The sequence below is a fragment of the Pimephales promelas genome, chromosome 5, assembly GCF_988280905.1.
Source record: "Pimephales promelas chromosome 5, fPimPro1.hap1.1, whole genome shotgun sequence".
NCBI classification, from domain to species: domain Eukaryota; kingdom Metazoa; phylum Chordata; class Actinopteri; order Cypriniformes; family Leuciscidae; genus Pimephales; species Pimephales promelas.
In genome coordinates this window covers 7,382,572-7,403,114 of record NC_142773.1, presented here as the reverse complement: position 1 = coordinate 7,403,114, position 20,543 = coordinate 7,382,572, and the positions used below count along the sequence as shown (strand labels likewise).

General features: G+C 38.7%; 1 long non-coding RNA gene across 2 annotated transcripts; it reads right to left on the bottom strand.

Moving 5' to 3' along the window:
- Positions 1 to 214: 214 nt before the first annotated feature.
- Positions 215 to 7,530, bottom strand: LOC148981341 (uncharacterized). Of its 2 annotated transcripts, none has more exons than XR_016168455.1 (5): positions 7,188 to 7,530; positions 6,584 to 6,650; positions 6,313 to 6,414; positions 5,939 to 6,007; positions 215 to 312 (listed from the first exon to the last, which is right to left on the bottom strand). It is a non-coding gene; the product is annotated as an uncharacterized LOC148981341 (long non-coding RNA). The 2 variants fall into 2 exon arrangements; XR_016168454.1 differs by having other exon boundaries at positions 215 to 306; positions 7,188 to 7,523.
- Positions 7,531 to 20,543: the final 13,013 nt, after the last annotated feature.

Here is a 20,543-nt window from a genome sequence, read left to right as displayed (position 1 = left end):
ACAAAACAAAAAAGTCTAAAAATACTTTCTACATCTGAAAACTTTAACTTGCAGTGTTTTCAAAGTAATAAGTAAAGTACAAATCTGAATGGAATACTTAAAAGACAGTTTTTGTTCAATTACAGTAAAACTTAGATGAAATACATTTAATATTTTAAGTGTACAGTAACAGTAGAAAAACTTAGCATCTCAATAAAATGCGACAGCCTTTTGTATTGCTCTAGTAGAGTCCCAGCTTGAGGTCTGCTCCGATGCCATCGCTTCCTCTTGCTCCCTCTTCACTTCTTGTCTGCTCTCTGTACGATCCTGTAGCTCATAAATAAAAGCAAAAACAGTTAAAACTGAATACAAAATTATTTACAAGATTTTCACTTACGCTGTTCAATAACAGTCGAGTTGAAAAAGTATACAACTCTATCCAAGACATGTTATGTATTCAGATGTAAATGTACAATATCAACCATAATTAACAAGCAGTTCTTCAGAGCCCCAAGGTGGAATTGATTGCTGCTTAATATTAAAGGTCACTTTGAAATTAATTTTTGATATGTTTTATCTTACCTCAAGGGCATCCAAGATGTAGGTGTCTTTGTTTCCACAGTATTTTCAATTTTGACATTTTTAGGTCAAACCATTCTTGTCTGTCAGTCATATAATGGAGGTCTATGGTCACCACCTCAAAGAGCATGCAAAGAAGTCCAGATTAAACATGATTTAATGACTCATAAATGTAAGTACACATTGATGGCCTAAGACACGAAACGAACGGTTTGTGTGAGAAAACCAACAGTATTTAGGCCTATATCGTTTTTACCTCTTGTAACCACAGCCAAGTCCAAGTGATCTGAAGGCATAATCGGTCTGCGCAAGCGCCGGAAGTGATTCGTTGTTTACACAGAGATTTCGGAAGTTTTAACTGTCACTGGGATCTAAACATATTTAGATATATAGGAAATCGCAATAAAACTTCCGAATCTCTGTGTAAAAAATGAATGACGTACACACGCAAGAGATCACTCCCGGCGCATGCGCAGACTAGAGGCTGACATTTTTTCGGGAATCCCACGGGTCCCGGGATTCCCGTGGGATTCCCGCAGGATGGGAGTCATCTTTGCTATTAATCACGGGATTTGGACGGTACAGGATAAATGGTTAACGGGAGCAGACGGGAGCGGGAATCAACCAATAGCAAAGACGACAAAAAAAAAAGCAAAAAGTAAATGCACCATTTTGTAGTTTCCTTTTAATACGCCTAAAATGTAGCGAAATTAAAAAATAACTACACGACCCAGCCGTTCCAGAAGCCATCAGTGCTTTTTGTCACGGCTTACCGCCGGAATTCAAAGAGCAGTGATTGAGGGACAGACACAGAATGTGTTCGAATTTTAAAGATTCTGCGCGGCGCTGAGCTTCTCGTCCGGTGTGCGACCCCCCTTAAGTCAAGTAGCAAGTGATTCAGGGATGAGCGGTCTGAAGAGGCACGCAAATTCAGGAAAGAATAAGCCATGTTGCAGCCTACACAGCAACATATAACTAAAATTTGTCTCATTATGCAAGAGCATAATTGATGAAAATCGTTTAAAATGTAATTTAAAAAAACTATAAATGTAAACTGTAAATGTATTGTTTACTCAACAATAAATGAGTAAAATGCAGCTTTATGTGCTGTTTGGGTTTATTAAATTGTAGACATGGTGTGATGTACTGTTTTTCTTTTATTTACTGTCTTCCATTTTCTGGAGAAAATCTAGAAACTGGGGCTCAGCAGCTGGTCTAAAACAGGATGGATTGGAGAGTAGGGGTGCACGATTCAGAAAATGTCACGATTCGATTCGATACCGATTTTTTTGTCTCGAGATTCGATTCAAAATCGATTTTCGATTCAAAAACGATTCTCGATTCAAAAAACGATTCGCAGGTCTACATAAATGTAGTTTACTTTTTCCTATGTGATTGATTGCAGTAGACATAATTTAAAAGAAAAGTTTGATATTACTTTATATGTCTTCATACAAAAATAAAAACTTTTGCAACTAAAAAGTGCGAAGTGCCAAGCTTTGGCCAGCTTTTAAATACATTTAATTCAAGTTTAAAATAAAACTGGTAACACTTTACAATAAGGTTCATTATTTAACATTAGTTAATGTATTTACTAACATGCACTAACCATGAGCAATACATTTGTTACTGCATTTGTTCATCTTTGTTAATGTTAGTTCATGAAAATACAGCTGTTCATTGTTTGTTCATGTTAGTTCAGGGTGCATTAACTAATGTTAACAAGATTTTAATCAAGTATTAGTAAATGTTGAAAATAACATTAACAAAGATTAACAAATGCTGTATATGTGCTATTCATTATTAGTTCATATTAACTAATGTAGTTAACTAATGTTAACTAACGAACCTTATTGTAAAGTGTTACCATAAAACTTAAATAAAAAGCTTTTACATTTAGCTTTAAAGTGCTATAGTCAGATCAAACAAACAATTATGCTAAATGTGGTTTAAGGAGTAGGCCTACTTCAGCTACCAGATTGACTGTTGAAATGTGAACTCGACTGGGCACATTGAACTTCCTAAAAATATATACTAATTTCATAGAACCCTTGCGAAAATATTTTAAATAGATTTTAAAAAAGCCACCGCTACTGGTAACATCTATGGTTAGATTGATTTGTTTACATCCAGTGAAGTCGTTCATAGGCGCGTAATTTGCGGGTATATCCAGTTAACTAGCAGAGCATTCATTTAGTTCGCTATTAAATAAGAGACCTGTTGTTTTTGAAATCAAGCTGAGCGCTCGTGTCCGCTGCAATCAGTGTCATGGATACAGTGTTCTCTGTGGCTCACGCAGTCTTCTCTCGGACGCGCGCTTCAATCTATCGCCGTTGTGGAGACTCCGGTGAAATCACAAAATAAAATGCACACAAACGTGATGAACATATTCGGTTTTGATGAGAGAGAGAAAAAACTATACGAGTGCGGTTTAGAACCCGTCACCTCTGACACGCTTGGCAAAAGATCTACAGCAGGGGTTCTCAAACATTTTGGTGCCAGGGACCCCTTTTAGGGGAAAAAAATTTCCAAGGACCCCCTCTCATATTTATAACAGTTATTGAGCACAAAGTTAATGTGTGAGCGGCAAATGAAATATTTTTGCACAAAATTAATGGTCTCCACCCAGGGTACTATGCAGGAATTTCTAAATAGCCTACTGAGGTAACGAAAGTGATCTTGCTAGGAATCACTTAGGAATTTTTGATGTTCTTGATCTACACATGTGCATTTTAAGGTGTTTTAAGGCCCCACAATTGGATAACTATAGATTTAGTAGAAGCATGTCAGTCAGTGGCATACAAATTTTTTTTTTTTTTTTTTTTTTTTTTTTTTTTTTTGTCAAGATGTCACGAAACACAATCACATATTCCAATCAGGAATGGCCTTAAAAGAGAAATGTTTCAATAATTAGGCCTATTCTGCACACAAATAAAGCCCATAAGCCTATAAATACAATGATAATGGCATTATGTTTAATAGGTGCGTGCGTTGTTAATTTGAGCTACTGTAATTAGCTAAAAAAAACATACAGTGTTAAATATATGAATCCATAATGTTAATCTCATGGGCACAGTATGTTTCTATTGACCTGCTTTTTCCTTTGTTAAAGTTGAGCTTGATTAATACTTTGCAAACTTTACTTTCAGTCGTTTTTTTAAACTTTTATCTAAAACAGCTGTTTAGTTTATGTTAATTAAGGCCTACATCTTATCTCGCACTTTATGACCGTTGACTGAAACGTCGTGCGGGGAACTTTGAGTTCACTCCGACTCAAACATTTTGACATTGACGAGCTATCGTTGTTAGTCTGCTGAAGCACCTCAGACGAGAAGGTCAGTATCATCGCGATGTGCATCCTTGCAACCTCAGTTGTGGGTACGGCCCTGTCACTATGCACTTTTATTTTGATAATGATCAGACTTCTAATGTCAAATCTACAGTAGCAGTGCTAGAACTGACTATTGTGCGCACGCGAGACGCCGGGGCGAAATTACATGGGAATTTTTCCTCAGCAGTGGAAACAGGAATACTCTTATTTATGGTCATAGATAAGACAAGAGTGCATCATCCGAAACGGTAAATGTCCATTTTTTATGTGTGTATAGGCTACATTATAAATGACTACAAAATGTCATGCCTTTTAAAAATACAGAAAAGAACCGGATGCGGGTTCATGCCGTCTCTCTGTCTCCTTTCTGGCGCACGTCCCGCAAAATCAACAGCAGCGAATAGTCTACTTGACGCAAAGACATAGATTATCTATCTATAGAAAACTTTAAGTGTCTACTTTGTATTGTTTTATGTTAAATGCTTTATATAAGTTACTTAGGAATAAACAGCATGTTTTCAGATGATAAAGAAAACATGACTCATAGCATGGAAAAAAACGTTAGGTTGTAAATTATTTCGCGGACCCCCTGGCTTTAGCTCGCGGACCACCAGGGGTCCGCGGACCCCACTTTGAGAACCACTGATCTACAGAACTCAAACAGATCTGCGGATCGATGCATTTATTTACGGGTTGAGCAGAGTGGCTGCACAGTTTGACCAGCGGGCGGCAAGAACTTGCAATGACTATTTATCAGACCGGCCCTCGCAGCCTCGAAACCATAGAAACACTACCGGGCCACCGGTAAAAGTCCCGACTTACCCGATTGCCACTCCGCCCCTGCACGCCATTAAAAAATATAGCCTATGAATCGATTTTTGGAATTCTATGAATCGATTCTGAATCGGTAAAGATTGAATCGCGATTCAAATGTGAATCGATTTTTTTGCACACCCCTATTGGAGAGGATGCAGAATTGCAGATTAAATCAAATTCTATGTATTAACTAAACATTAATTGAAGAAAAAATATATATGGGAGCGGTACAGGAGTGGGAGTCAGTTTAAACAGGAGTGGGATGGGAGTGGGAGTCAATTTACCAGGAGCGGGATGGGATGGGATTATTTTTTAAACTTTGGTCTGGGAGTGGGACGGGACAAGATTTCTTTCTATGGGAGTGGGACGGGACAGGAGTGAAAATCCACTCCCGTGTCATCCTCTAGCGCAGACCTAAGCGCCCGTGCCTTCAGATCAGTTGGACGTGGCTGTGGTTACAAGAGGTAAAAACGAAATAAATACTGTTAGTTTTCTCACACAAACTGCTCGTTTCGTGTCTTAGGCCATCAATGTGTACTTACATTTACGAGTCATTAAATCATGTTTAATCTGGACTTCTCTGTGCTGCTCTTTGAGGTGGGCCCCATAAATCTCCATTACACGACTGACAGACAAGAACGGTTTGACCTAAAAATGTCAAAATTGAAAATACTCTGGAAACAAAGACACCATCTTGGATGCCCTTGAGGTAAGATAAAACATATCAAAAATTAATTTCAAAGTGAACTATCCCTTTGAACCGTGATTAATTTTTCAGGATTCGTTGAAAGTTCAAGAGAAAAGCAATTAATTAAAATATATATATGAAGAGTTCATATGCAAAAGCCTCTAAATGCCATTTGAAATTTTCTTCTTTAATGATGATTTTTATCAAACTTGTATATTTGAGTTCAGTAATTTCACTTAAATGTTATTTAAGTGAAATTACTGAACTTAAATATACAAGCTTGATAAAAATCATCATTAAAGAAGAAAATTTCAAATGGCATTTAGAGGCTTTTGCATATGAACTCTTCATATATATATATTGCATTACTATAAATGTCTTTACTGTCACTTTTGATCAATTTAATGTGTCCTTTCTGAAGAAAAGTATTTCTATTTTATATATATATAAAAAAAAAATCATATTGACCCCAAACTTTTGAACGGTAGTGTACATTTTTATTAAATTGAGTAAAATCAAATCATAAAAGGTCAATGAATGCATACCAGAAGTGATAGCAGCTAAAGAAAAATCCTCCACCAAATTGCCAGTAATCATATGGATCCTTGGTGAGTCTGGAAGGGGAAACAAGAAATGATTCAATGAAAAGCTCTAAAAAAGCCCTAAAAAAGCGGGATTTTTTTTTCATTCCATAAACAATCTTAAAATGTATTTAATACTACAAACGTTTGCCATTATAACACATTCACACAACATGAACAGAGTACTGTCATCTTTGAGACTGTTAGTTATTACATGATTAAAATGTAAACGCATATTTAAAGCATGGCAATCCCATCAGAAAAATGTGTATCATAGAAAGGGAAGCACACAAAAAAGCCAACTGGTACATCAAAATCAAGCCATAATATAATGTTACCTGCAGCCTTTATCCTGTTATGACATGTCTGAGGGTCTTTCCCTTAATGTTTTCCAGTGAATTAAAGACAGGACTGATGAAGGTAGGTGACATGACCTTTCACTGCGGCACGTCAGAGGAAAAAAGACAAAAGTACAAAAAGTTACTCAGACTTTCTATCAGTAAATGTCTTTCTTTGATGATGAGAATCATACTTTATACTTTATATTAATCCCAGTGTAGGTTTTCGAAAGAGTGTGTAAAATTGACAAGAAACAAAACAAAAACTTACTGTAGTTGGTGGATTTGTCTCTATTTGGGTGTTCTCCCCCCGAAAAAATCATATTCCAATGCTTAACCTAAAACAAATAAACAAATATAATCATTGGCAGTTATCAGGGTTCGAGGTTTTGAACTTCTAATGAATAAATTACGATTTTATCACTTTATTCCGAGACTAATTACCTCTCATGCGTTTAAGCTAACACAAACCACCAACAACAACGCACAGCAGTGTCAGATGGTAACGTAAGATACATGAATAAACTTAATAATATCTCTAGCGCGCTTCACTGATGCAGTAGAAAAACACTCATTTGCAGGCTGCTGCATTAGGCCTATGTCCGCTACCAGTTTGTAAAAATCTTGTCTACAGACAGTAAAAAATGAAGATAATGATCTTCATTAACGGGTGATTATCAGTTTATAGCGTTACCCACAAACTAAATTTACACTCTTTTCAACAGATTTCAACAGAACAGAACAGAACGTACCTTTTAAACATTTATTGATATTTGTTAACATATCTAAAGTGAAACTGTGGTAACGACATACATTAAGGACGTTTAACGTTCACGTTAACGTTAGACTGTTAAGAATAAAAAATGTTTTCTTACCTTTAGTGATTTCGCCAGTATTTTTACAGACCACGTAACATTACGACCCCATCCTCTGTTCACATTCCAGCTTTTGTCCTTCATTGACATATCACAACTCAAATTCGCTCAAAATAAGAATTTAACAAGAATTTTTAAAATAATCCGTGTCCGACGGGGTAATAATCAGCAGAGCAGATGCTCACCTCATACCGACTCAAACAATAACGGACGTATTTTCAAACTTAAAATAGGCGCGCATTTTGTCATTGGCCAGTTTCCTGGAAGACAGAAAGATTAACCAATCAGGGTCAAAGTAAACCGGTGAAACAACCAATAACAGTAGTTTCAGCGTGGTAACGTAGCGAAATGTGTATAGAATATTTAGTTTGCAGTCTGTATTAATTTAATTAATTTGTCAAATGGTGTTTTCATGACAGTGTATGATTTAAAAAAAAAAATAATAAAGCATGGTAAACTGTTAGGTAAGCACACAGTATTGTAAATCCACACAAAATCACAAAGCAAAAAGTTTCTGCTGCACTCTTGAGGTTGAAATTATTGGAGAGTTGTCTATAATGATAATAATTATATTTTAACATAGCCAAGGCTGTATTATCAGAATATCATTAAATGCTAATAATGATCATAAACTTTATAAGGCAGATTTCTGTTGTATGTGGTTGAAAACATTACGTTGTTCCAACGTACAGATCTTGTACAAATTCCAACGTTGATTTAGAAGTGTTTTCTTAACATTTTTCAACCGTTTAGCATTAAACGTTATATCAACGTTGTTTCAATGTTGAAACAACAACTGACATTATTTCAACCATATTTCAACGTTGAAGGTCGGTCGTATGCCAGCTGGGTAGGTGCTAATATGTACATTTAGGTACTAATATGTACATTTTAGGTGCTAAGATGTACCACTAAGGTACCAATATGCAGCCTTTGGGTATACAAAAGTGTACCTTTTGAAAAGGTACAGCCCCAGTGACAGCTTTTGTACCTTTTTTTTTCTGAGAGTGTACAAAGATTTTGTGGTAGGATCTTCTGCCACACATTTGAGATGATAGTAGTCCGTAGGATACAATCATTCTCTTGTGTTCTAAGAGAAAGGTCTTTATAATGGCATAAGCAATACCTGCAGACCCGTCCACTACTGAATGAACAGCTGAAGCCTGCAAGAGCATGGGCTGAGAGATTATCAGACACTGTAACAAGCGTACCTCGGACAGACAGCTCTTTGCCTTTCCACACCAGTTCTATACCATTACTTTCCAATTTTTTTCAGATCAGAAATGAGTGGTTAAACCATTTTTTCTCCATATTTTCTCAAAGTATTGTATTTCACAAGCAACAGAAGATGAATGTGCTTTAAACTGGCTCTGTAGGATGATTGTTTCCTAGGGTGAAGTAAAACGTAGAGACTTTGTGCAGCAGTGTTCTAGATCCAATTGGATTTACAACCTCAAACTCATCATTATATAAATTAATTCAGAAAAAGTGGTCTTCACTATTCCAAATTGTATTTCTGTAAATTGCACAGTCACTGTACTGATTCAACATATTACCCTCTTTTCAAAAGTAATGTTGACGGATCACTAACAATTAATTTCAACATTTTTAATTTGGAACATATCAAGTTCATAAGTAGTGCTAACAGCACAGAAGCAAAGTTGAACAAAATCAGAATCATTTAAAAAGGAAAACAGTGGATTCCTGGTGTCAATATTTAAATTATCAAGGCATTTACTGAATATGTCCTTGCATTTATGATGAAAAAAAAGAGTGCTTCAACTTTATTAACTACTTTTGTTTGAACACATCTCTGTATAACATGTTTTTCTTGAAGTTTTAAGGAAAATAAAGCCAAAAGGTCTTTTCAGAGTTTCAGTAAGCGTTTCAAAAAATGAGAAATTGACAGGCCATGGTTCTCTTTGGAGTCAATTCGATTAGTCTCTAGAACAGTGGTCAAAGTAACTGGTGCCTCATCAATCTCAGATTGGTTCCTGACAGTGGATTTATGAATATGCCTTAAATGATTTTGTAAGGATTTCACTCTGGAGAATACACAGGGACAGCCATCCAGTCCACACGTCACAGAAAATCAAACTGCAAAAAGGTTTTGACACGGCTAGCTGAAGGATGTTCACTTTGAATTAATTTCAGATAATTAAGGGGTCATTTTAATTTACATTTCATTTGTACATATGAGTCTGGCCTCTCTCCATTGAGAAACGTTTTTTTTTTCATAACATTACTGGTATCATTGCGTCACCAATATGTGCCCCATATACAACAATATTCTGCCTAATTGGTTCCCACTAGAACTATGTACATTTTAATGGATTACAACTCAGCACACAAAATATGAAAACAAAAATAATTAAGTTTTGATGAAGTTCACAAACAATCTTAATTACATTTCACAATTTTTTAAACCAGCTACATTGGCAACGCAGATTTTTGTCGTTTTGGTCTGTACTGACAGCACTCCAAATGTACAAAAAATGAGCTCAATGTTAAAATTGACCGGAGTTCTCCTTTAAGCAAATATTTTTTTATAAAAACAGGGAAACAAAAAACATGTCTGAACATATGTGTTCACAAAATCAATGTCTGAATTTTTTATGAAATAAAGGAATTTACTGGAACAAAAAATGGAAAATAAACCAAACATTTCAGAATATCCCAAATTTTATTGTGAAGTTTTACAAATTGCAGACAACAACATCTGTCGCCATTGCTTATTTGGGGACATTTAATTTAATATTCAACAATAGTATTGATCTGCCTACACTGACACCATTATATGAGATTTGAACTGAGATGAACAATGACATCCCGGTTTTCTCCAAAGTGACTATAATTATGTGCTGTCGCAGCTTTAATCCATACTTCATTGGAATTGCAGTGGTCACAAAACCGCCGAGCTCTCTTTCTCGTGTTATTGTCAGCAGCTGGTTGTCCCTTCCACGATGAAAGGTAATATGTCCAGCTGCATCTTTAGATATATCGAAATCGTCGTCCATTACGATTTCCCGTATATCTAAATATGTTTAGTGAAAGGTAAAACTTCCGAAATCTCGTAAACAATGCATGACGTAGACGTGCAAGAGATCACTTCCGGCGTAACGTCTGGAGACGTTCAGTTTGGTTCAGTTGGACATCTGATTCAGATCAGATCGACGGCTGTTAACAAGAGGTAAAAACGATATAAATACTGTTCGTTTTCTCACACAAACCGCTCGTTTCGTGTCTTAGGCCATCAGCGTGTACTTACATTTACGAGTCATTAAATCATGTTTAATTTGGACTTCTCTGTGCATGCTCATTGAGGTGGACCCCATAGATCTCCATTATATGACTGACAGACAACACCGGTTTGACCAAAAAATGTCAAAATTGAAAATACTGTGGAAACAAAGACACCTACATCTTGGATGCCCTTGAGGTAAGCTAAAACATATCAAAAATTAATTTCAAAGTGAACTATCCCTTTAAAACTACCTGCCAAGTACAACACATTGCCTGTTCATTGGAGGAAAACCTTTTGAAGAAACGAGTTTAGCTTGCTGTTTCATGTCAGATGAGAACAGCTTTGACAGTAAATAACTTTACATGACTTATTTCTAAAGAAACACGACAATGTATAAAATGCTCCATTACCTTGTAGCTTATGCATGGCCCCGTAGAAGCAGTTTTTTTTTTTGTAAAAGTAGGCTAAGAATTGCGTCATAACCAATCGACTCTCTTTCGCACAGTAGAGAGATTACCGTATGGACAGGAGGAGATGCTTGTGGTCAATCGGGGAAACGTGGAGGCAAAATAACAAAATAATTAATCAGAATACCTAGCAAAAGTTTCTCCTGCTCCTAGCTCATGGACAGCTCCTACTCACACTCTCCGCCTCTGCAAGTTTCGGAAGGGAATGATTCAGATTTCTCATGCCACAGCCACTAGAAGACAGATGGGTTGCTCACGTCACATCTACGTCGTCAAGCTCTGTTTGAGTCGGTTTGAGTCTACGTGTCAGGAACGGAAGTGCTAAAAAAAAAAATCGCTAAAAATGGGCTTCACTTGTCTCAATTCGCTTTTGGCTAAGCCCCGCCCCCCTTAGTTACTGTTGCTACATCCGTCAAACTTCATCTGCGCTCTGCATGGCTTATGCTGTAACAGCTCTTCCTGCTGGAATGTTATCAAACTTTTATAAAGCACTAAAAGCAGCAAATAAAGTGTCCGATAGACGTAGGCAAAAGGGGCTGCAATGTGCGTTCGAAGGCTATATTCAAGACATACAGGTGAAACGCAAGAAACAACAAGGCATCCAAAATGGAGGCAAACGCATAACGTTACCGGTCACAGATGAACCACCGTGTTATGTGTGTGTGTACTATTGAGCGATTCGTGTGTGTGCTATTTCTTTTGAGTTACAGATGGCGAGGTAGAGTTGTACAAGCGGAAAGCAAAGTGACGTCACGGGAGTTCCTGCTATTTAAGCGGTGCCGGTTCTGATGTCACGGATCTCTCTCTCTCTCACAGCTCGCTCTCAGATCTCCTCTTCTCTCCGCCTAATTACCAGCTGGGGTGATCACCTGTGGGTTGTCGTCTCGCCATGCGGGAGCGAGGCGAATGATTGTTTTCTTTTGATTCTAGTTTATTTGTTTAAACCAGGTAGTGGCTTTATTTTCCTTTGTACACTTTTTAGTATTTATTTAGTTTAGTGAAGGGAAGCAGCTGCCCGGAAGATTCACCCGTTTTATTTCTTTTCGGGAGCCAGGTAAGATCTCTCCTGACTGAAGTACAGGGTTAGCAAGGGTATCTGTTTTCCCTTTATGGGCCCTACCTGTGTTATCTTTATTTTGCTGAATTTATGATTTATTGTTCACTCAACTCTCAAGGCCTGTCTAATTAAAAATATGGTGTGTTAACGCCAGAAACGCTAAATCGTCTGTGATTCCTATATGTTCGGTCTTTTATCTATGTGAGAATTTATAACGAGCTGAACTGGATTGAGGGCTGTAACATATTTGGGGGCTCGTCCGGGATCGATGAACGAATTTTGTGTGGCTTTGTTTAATCTGCTCACACTTTGTAGTTGTTACTTCGGTAACTTTGTATAATCACAGTCGATTGGCGTGAATTTTTTTTTGACTCGTGTAGTGCTCGTTTTTTGTTTCCTCTCTTAACCCAAACGTTAGATCTGACCAGGGCTGGACTGGGACAAAAAATCAGCCCTGGACACTTCATCCAGACCGGCCCACTATGCACACACACACACACACACACACACACACACATCTATACGTGCATTAATCTGCATGTAAAATTACTGATTAGATTTTATTTACTATCAGAACCAAGAAAAAAATATTAAAATAATAAACAAATAAAATGGAAATGATTTTATAAGGCTTTATTGTAAATAACTGGTCTTAATTTATGTGCCGCTTATTATTCTAATAGAATATTCTTAGGCTATACTATATAAACTATATTTCATGAGGTGCAACATCACTGCCAGGACCTGGCAGTGATGTTTCACCTCATGAAATATAGTTTATATAGTATACCTATATTTCATTTATACTATATCATTTATATAGTGTATATAGTATATATATATATATATATATATATATATATATATATAAATCATTGTTAAAGCTAGTCAAGAGCAGTGAGTTATTTATCTTTGTCTTTTGTTCACATTTAGCCTATGACACATAAGGCTTCTGCCAGGCACTTTCAGGGATACAAATTGAAAAAAAAAAAAATATATGTGCATATTTATATGCAAAATACTCCTTTCTATAGCTATTTGAAAGGTATGCAAGTATGCAAAATACTCCTTTCTATAGCTATTTTTCAAGTCAACTATGTGCTATTGTCATTAAATGGCTTTCCTGAGGTAACTGTAACGTTCTGTGACATAATTGTTCTCCTGCTGTTTTATTAATCTCTTTCCGTTGTTGAAAAGCACTGATTGATATTATTTATGAGGCATATACCGTTTGATAAGTTGTAGGCTATTGTATCTTATCTTTAAATAAAAAGTAACAGATGATCGGTTTACTTGAACTGAGGCGCTAAAGCGACCTGTCACGTTATTTTCTAGCGGCAAAACGGTATTGTCTGAATTTCGTAATAAAATGGACAGAACCAGAGAGCTGAGAATTTTAAATGTCATTTATATCGATCCTATTACAGCTGGAATATCGTAACATGCTTAAACAAAACAATGCAGAAGGCTACGTGTAGCCTATCATTCTAAATGTCTCACTTCAGCAGTCAGGCGCGCCCTGCTGACATCTTCACTAAAGTCCAGCAAATAATTCATTTATTTTAACACATTTGGTGGCATCTGCCTCAAGTTATTGTCGTTGTCTTGTCGTTTTTTCTCTCTCGACTTCTCGGTCCCCCTTTACGTTTAGAGATGTTACTCTTTTGACATGAATTTCGTTGCACATCATCACATCGCATCACTGCAGTTGTTGTAAAGCGGCCGCTTTTCAAGTCTAGATTTGAACTTGATTCCGATTGGCCATCAGACCTGTTAGTCTCGCAGCTCGCGTCAGCTTCATGAGAGAGACACATGCCCGGAATTGGACAATATAACAATATACTTACGATAGAATAGGCTATATTTACAATTAATAATGATTTAAAAACAAAATACATAACGCGCCGGGCCGCCGGCCCAACCAGACCGCGGCCCACCGGGAATGTCCCGGTAGTCCCGATGGCCAGTACATGCCTGGATCTGACCATGTTCGAATTAACTAACTTTATTGCAGATCCGACGCAAGATGAGCTGTTCAAAATCAACAGGGTAGACCTTACGAAAATTGCTGCTCACTTTAAGGTTGGTTTCCGTAAAACTATAACTAAACGCGAGTTACAGATATTGCTTCTTGATTCATTGCATGAATTGGGCGTTTTTGGTGATGAGGAAAAGATGATGGATTATCCTGATTCAGTTGACGGTGGTTCAGAGGATCTTGCATTGCAGATTAAGAAATTGGAGCTGCAAGCTAAGGAGCACGACAGAGTTTTGTTGAGGGAGAGAGAAGAATGGGAGCGTGAGAAACAGAGACAAATGAATCGTGAGAGACATGAACTTGAGTTAAAAAGGTTAGAAATGGAGCAAGCGTGCCGCCTGAAAGAAATGGAGCTGAAATCTCGTGAAAGAGGTTTAACAGATACTTCTGATTTCGACGTGAGTCGTAATATTCGTATGGTTCCTCAGTTTCAAGAGCAAGAGGTAGATAAGTTTTTTGCTCTTTTTGAACGCGTTGCTAACAATATGAAATGGCCGAAAACATTTTGGCCCATGTTGTTGCAGTGTGTTTTTGTGGGTAAAGCCCAAGAAGCTTTTTCTTCTTTATCAGTTGAGGAGAGTCTTGATTACGATCAGGTGAAGGTGTCTGTTCTTAGAGTGTATGAGCTGGTTCCCGAAGCTTATCGTCAGAAATTTCGTAACCTTCGGAAAACTAATGAGACTTACGTTGAGTTCGCTCGGGAGAAGGAGTCAATGTTTGATCGTTGGTGCGTTTCTATGAAAGTGAAAACTTTCGAAGAGCTCCGTGAACTGATTATTTTAGAGGAATTTAAAAACTGCTTACCCGAACGCGTTGTAACTTATTTAAATGAGCAAAAAGTTTTGAAATGTTCCGCTGCTGCCGCGTTGGCTGATGAATATGTGCTTACACATAAAAATGTGTTTAGCGTAACACCAAAGATTCCATCAGTTAATACTCAGCGGTCTTCTCAGCGTAACTTGGAACGCCCTCTGCCTGTCGACAAAGTGGCGGTGAGTTCTGATAAATCCGTGTTCTCACCTGTTTGTTTTTATTGTAAGAAACGTGGACACATTATTTCTGAGTGTAATGTGCTCAAAAAGAAGAATAATGTTCCTAAACCAGTAGGTCTGTTGATGACGTCCTCGTCACAGGTGGAAGGACTGCAGTCGTTGGCTTCTGATGCTGACATGTGGAAAGATGAGGGATATGTGCCGTTCATGATGGACGGATTCGTATCTTTGGCAGGTAAAGATGATTTACGTAAACCAGTCAAGATACTTCGTGATACAGGCGCTGCTCAGAGTTTTATTCTGGAGGGAGTATTGCCGTTGTCTGATGAGAGCTTTATTGGTTCAAGCGTCTTGGTACAGGGTTTTGAAATGGGCTTTGTGAAGGTACCTTTGCATGAGATTGAAATTGAGTCTTCCCTTGTTGTTGGCCGCGTTGTGTGTGTGGAGTGCGACCGTGTCTTCCTGTTCGAGATGTCACATTTATTTTAGGAAATGACTTAGCGGGAGGAAAAGTTTTTGCTAGCCCTGAGGTAACTGATGTTCCTCTACCTGGTACTTCTATTGATGCATTAGCTCAGACATATCCTGAGGTTTTCCCCTCATGTGCTGTTACTCGCGCTATGACCCAGAGACTGAAGGATAAAAATCTTTGTGAATCAGAAAGTGAGTGGAATTTTGATTTGAGTGATACGTTCCTCTCTAATGCAGATTTTTGTCAGGTTAAGTGTTCAGACTTTGTTGACGGTTTAGACATCGCCGTTAATAAGCGAGATGAACACTCTATGGGGCTCAATGGATTGTCTCTGTCTCGCGAGCAGCTTATTGTTGAACAGAGGAAAGATGAGAAAACGTCATCCCTCTTTGAAGCTGTTGTTCCTGTGGAGCAACTCGAACAGGTATCGCAAGGTTACTTTGTTGAAGATGGGGTGTTGATGAGGAAGTGGAGACCACCTACTGCATCTGCTGATGATGAGTGGCAAGTCGTCAAGCAGATAATAGTTCCCTCCTCGTATTGCTCTGAGATTTTGAGCCTTGCGCATGATAGCCCGTTTGCCGGTCATTTAGGAGTGAATAAAACATACGACCGTATCCTCCGTAATTTTTTCTGGCCTGGTTTGAAAACCGATGTTGCGAGTTATTGCCGAAGTTGTCATGTGTGCCAAATGACGGGAAAACCGAACCAGAATATCCCACCCGCTCCATTACATCCAATTCCTGCTTTTAGTGAACCATTTGAGCGGGTGATGATTGACTGTGTCGGTCCTTTGCCTCGTACTAAGTCAGGAAATCAATACTTGCTGACCATAATGTGCTCGTCAACACGTTTTCCAGAGGCAATCCCTCTGCGTAAAATTACTGCACCAGTGATTGTGAAATCTCTTGTAAAGTTTTTCTCACTGTTTGGTCTTCCGCGTACTATTCAATCGGACCAAGGTACGAATTTTATGTCACGTGTGTTTAAACAAGCTCTGGAGCAGTTGCATATACAACATCGTACGTCAAGTTGTTACCATCCTGAAAGCCAGGGCGCACTTGAAAGGTTCCATCAGACTTTAAAGTCAATGTTGCGCGCGTTCTGTCTTGAGTTTCAGAAGGATTGGGACGACGGGGTACCCATGGTTATGTTCGCCGTGCGAGAGGTTGTGCAGGAGTCGTTGGGCTTTAGTCCGGCTGAACTGGTGTTCGGGCATACTGTCCGTGGTCCACTTAAAGTGATTAAAGATCATTGGACTAGTGACCCAACTCCTAACATTCTTGACTATGTTTCAGGATTTCGTTTCAAGTTGCGTCGTGCATGTGAGTTGGCCAAAGAGAATTTGGAGATTTCTCAGCGACGAATGAAAAAACGTTATGATCGTTGTGCTAAACTTCGTAGCTTTGCTCCTGGCGACAAGGTGTTAGTGCTGATGCCAGTGCCTGGGTCTGCATTGCAAGCTCGTTATTATGGTCCTTACCCAGTCAAAGAAAAGGTGAGTGAGCTTGATTATGTTATCTCGACGAATGACCGAAGAAAGAAAACTCGTCTTTGTCATATTAACATGCTTAAACCGTACTTCGAAAGACCGCCAGAATGGTCTGGTAGGAAGTCGGCCGTGTTGACTGTTTTACCTACAGACTTTCCGGTGACCGAGGGACCGGTGCTGTCCAGTGCTGATGTACCTGAGGATGGGGTGCTGTCCAGTGCTGAATCTTTCATCCGCCCAGAGTGTCCTTTATCGGACAACGTTGCTGTTGCCACTTGTGAAGGGGATGTTGAGTTTCCTGCTGCAGAACTGGTTGCGGGAAGGTTGAAGAATTCTTCGATAATTCGAACTTTGGACTCGCATTTTTCACATTTAACTGTAACTGAACGAGCTGATGTGATTAGTATTATTCGGAAGTATGAGAATTTGTTCTCTGATGTTCCCTCGTGTACCTCATTAATAGAGCATGATATCGACGTTGGCGATTCATTGCCTATTAAACAACACGCATATCGTGTGAGCCCTGAAAAGAGAACTCAGCTGCAACACGAGGTAAACTTTATGCTCGAAAATGATATCGCAGAGCCCAGTTTTAGTCCTTGGAGCTCCCCCTGCTTGTTGGTCAAAAAGACTGACGGTACATTTAGTTTTTGTACTGATTTTAGACGCGTTAATGCTGTAACGAAACCCGATAGTTATCCATTGCCGCGTATGGAAGATTGCGTGGATCATGTTGGAAATGCTGCGTTCGTCACTAAAATCGATCTGCTTAAGGGTTACTGGCAGGTGCCTTTGTCAGATCGCGCAAAAGAGATTAGTGCGTTCGTAACACCAGATCATTTCCTACATTACAAAGTAATGGCTTTCGGTTTACGAAACGCCCCAGCAACCTTTCAGAGATTGGTTAATCGTGTCATCAAAGGTATGCATAATGTTGAAGCGTATTTGGATGACTTAGTCATTTACAGCGCGTCTTGGTCAGAACATGTGGAGCAACTCGATGAGCTGTTCAGTCGTTTGTCTCGAGCTAACCTCACAGTGAATTTAGTGAAGTGCGAATTTGGTCGCGCCACGGTCACCTATCTGGGAAAAATCGTTGGTAGCGGTCAGGTTCGACCTGTTGAGTCTAAGGTGGAGGCTATCACCAATTTCCCCATGCCCACCACGCGTCGGGAACTCCGTCGATTTTTAGGAATGGTCGGATACTACAGAAGTTTTTGCAAAAATTTTTCTGTCGTCGCTTCTCTTTTAACCGACCTACTTAGTCCAAAAGTTGCGTTTAAATGGACCGAGACTTGTCAGTTGAGTTTTGAGAAAATCAAAGCACTTTTGGTTTTTTCTCCTGTTTTGTCAACTCCTGACTTTTCTACTCCGTTTTTTCTTGCTGTTGATGCAAGTGACACTGGTGCTGGAGCTGTACTCCTTCAACTAGATCAGGCTGGTGTTGAGCATCCTGTTTGCTACTTTTCACGCAAATTTAATAAACATCAGCGAGGTTACTCCACTATTGAGAAGGAGGCGCTCGCCCTTGTCCTTGCCATTCAACATTTTGATGTTTACATTGCTTCTGTTACGCACCCACTGATTGTTTACACGGATCACAATCCCTTGACTTTTATTAGTCGAATGAAAAACAATAATCAACGACTGATGCGTTGGAGTTTGTTTTTACAGACTTTTGAGTTGGACATTCGTCACATTCGGGGTAAGGATAACGTGATTGCTGACGCTTTGTCTCGTACTTGAATTAATTGTAGGTTATTCTGAGGTAAGATGATTTCATCCCTACAATTAATCATTTAAGGGTGAGGGTGTTATGTGTGTGTGTACTATTGAGCGATTCGTGTGTGTGCTATTTCTTTTGAGTTACAGATGGCGAGGTAGAGTTGTACAAGCGGAAAGCAAAGTGACGTCACGGGAGTTCCTGCTATTTAAGCGGTGCCGGTTCTGATGTCACGGATCTCTCTCTCTCTCTCACAGCTCGCTCTCAGATCTCCTCTTCTCTCCGCCTAATTACCAGCTGGGGTGATCACCTGTGGGTTGTCGTCTCGCCATGCGGGAGCGAGGCGAATGATTGTTTTCTTTTGATTCTAGTTTATTTGTTTAAACCAGGTAGTGGCTTTATTTTCCTTTGTACACTTTTTAGTATTTATTTAGTTTAGTGAAGGGAAGCAGCTGCCCGGAAGATTCACCCGTTTTATTTCTTTTCGGGAGCCAGGTAAGATCTCTCCTGACTGAAGTACAGGGTTAGCAAGGGTATCTGTTTTCCCTTTATGGGCCCTACCTGTGTTATCTTTATTTTGCTGAATTTATGATTTATTGTTCACTCAACTCTCAAGGCCTGTCTAATTAAAAATATGGTGTGTTAACGCCAGAAACGCTAAATCGTCTGTGATTCCTATATGTTCGGTCTTTTATCTATGTGAGAATTTATAACGAGCTGAACTGGATTGAGGGCTGTAACACACCGCATATCCTACTAATCGAGACGGAGGCTGGGACTAACAATATCAGGGAGCAACACGGTTCATGCAAAGCTGGGTAGGTCTCTATTCACTTCTATAATCGTTATTACAAAGCAAACGGACTACACGAGTATAACGTTGTATTTATTAGCAGCGTGTGCTAGCGTATCAACAACCGGTATGAGAACCGAAATCATAACCTAAAACATTATAAAATGGTCTAACTAATATAACTTCAGAGTAAGGTTAGAAGCAAAAAAATGTGCTTGTTGATCTTTGAGGGGTTTAGCTGACTGAAGACATCCACACAGTTTAATCCAAAGACGACACTTGTCAGGATTTTACTTCGGTTTTGGGAAGGGAAAAAATGGACACCCCTCTCCAACCTCTCTGGGAAACGCGTATCTGTGTTACAAATGCCCGAGGCACAACGTTTAACCATATTTTGGATAAAACTACGACGGTAATAGCCTGCCGAGACCAAAAATATGAGACGCCTGTGTTGAAAGTCAATGGAGCGCTGTGAAAAAGTGTCGCAGCTATGTGGGAGCTCGTTCTTGGCTGCGCTGTGATTGGTCAATCTACATTCTAGGGCGTGGCTTAGCCAAAGGTGAATTGAGTTCCAATGAGATGCTCTGTCCACTTCTTATACTGTCTATGGTCCATACATGAGAATGCAGATTATCACTATGTTTTATGGATGCCAATTGATTAAAACAATGAATAATGATCTCTGTATTAATTATCTTGAGCCTGCTGAAATGTTCCTATAAATATATTTTCTTTCCAACTGTTCCATTATGAATAAATAGGCTAAATATATTTATCCACTAACCTGCAGCAGTCATGTGTCATCTCGTTCAGTATTTTTCTCTTAGCCTACCTATATTCTATACTTGAGTTTAATTTTTTTTAATGAATTTGACTAATAAAAAGTATTTCTTGTGTGCATTGGTAATAGTTGAATGAATAAACGAATGAATGAATGAATGCTCGCGAGGTGCCTACGACCAGAACGCACGCAGCGTAGAGGAGAATGACAGTCAACTTCTTTGAGTATTAAAGGGATATTTCACTTTGAAATTAATTTTTTGGTATGTTTAGCTTACCTCAAGGGCATCCAAGATGT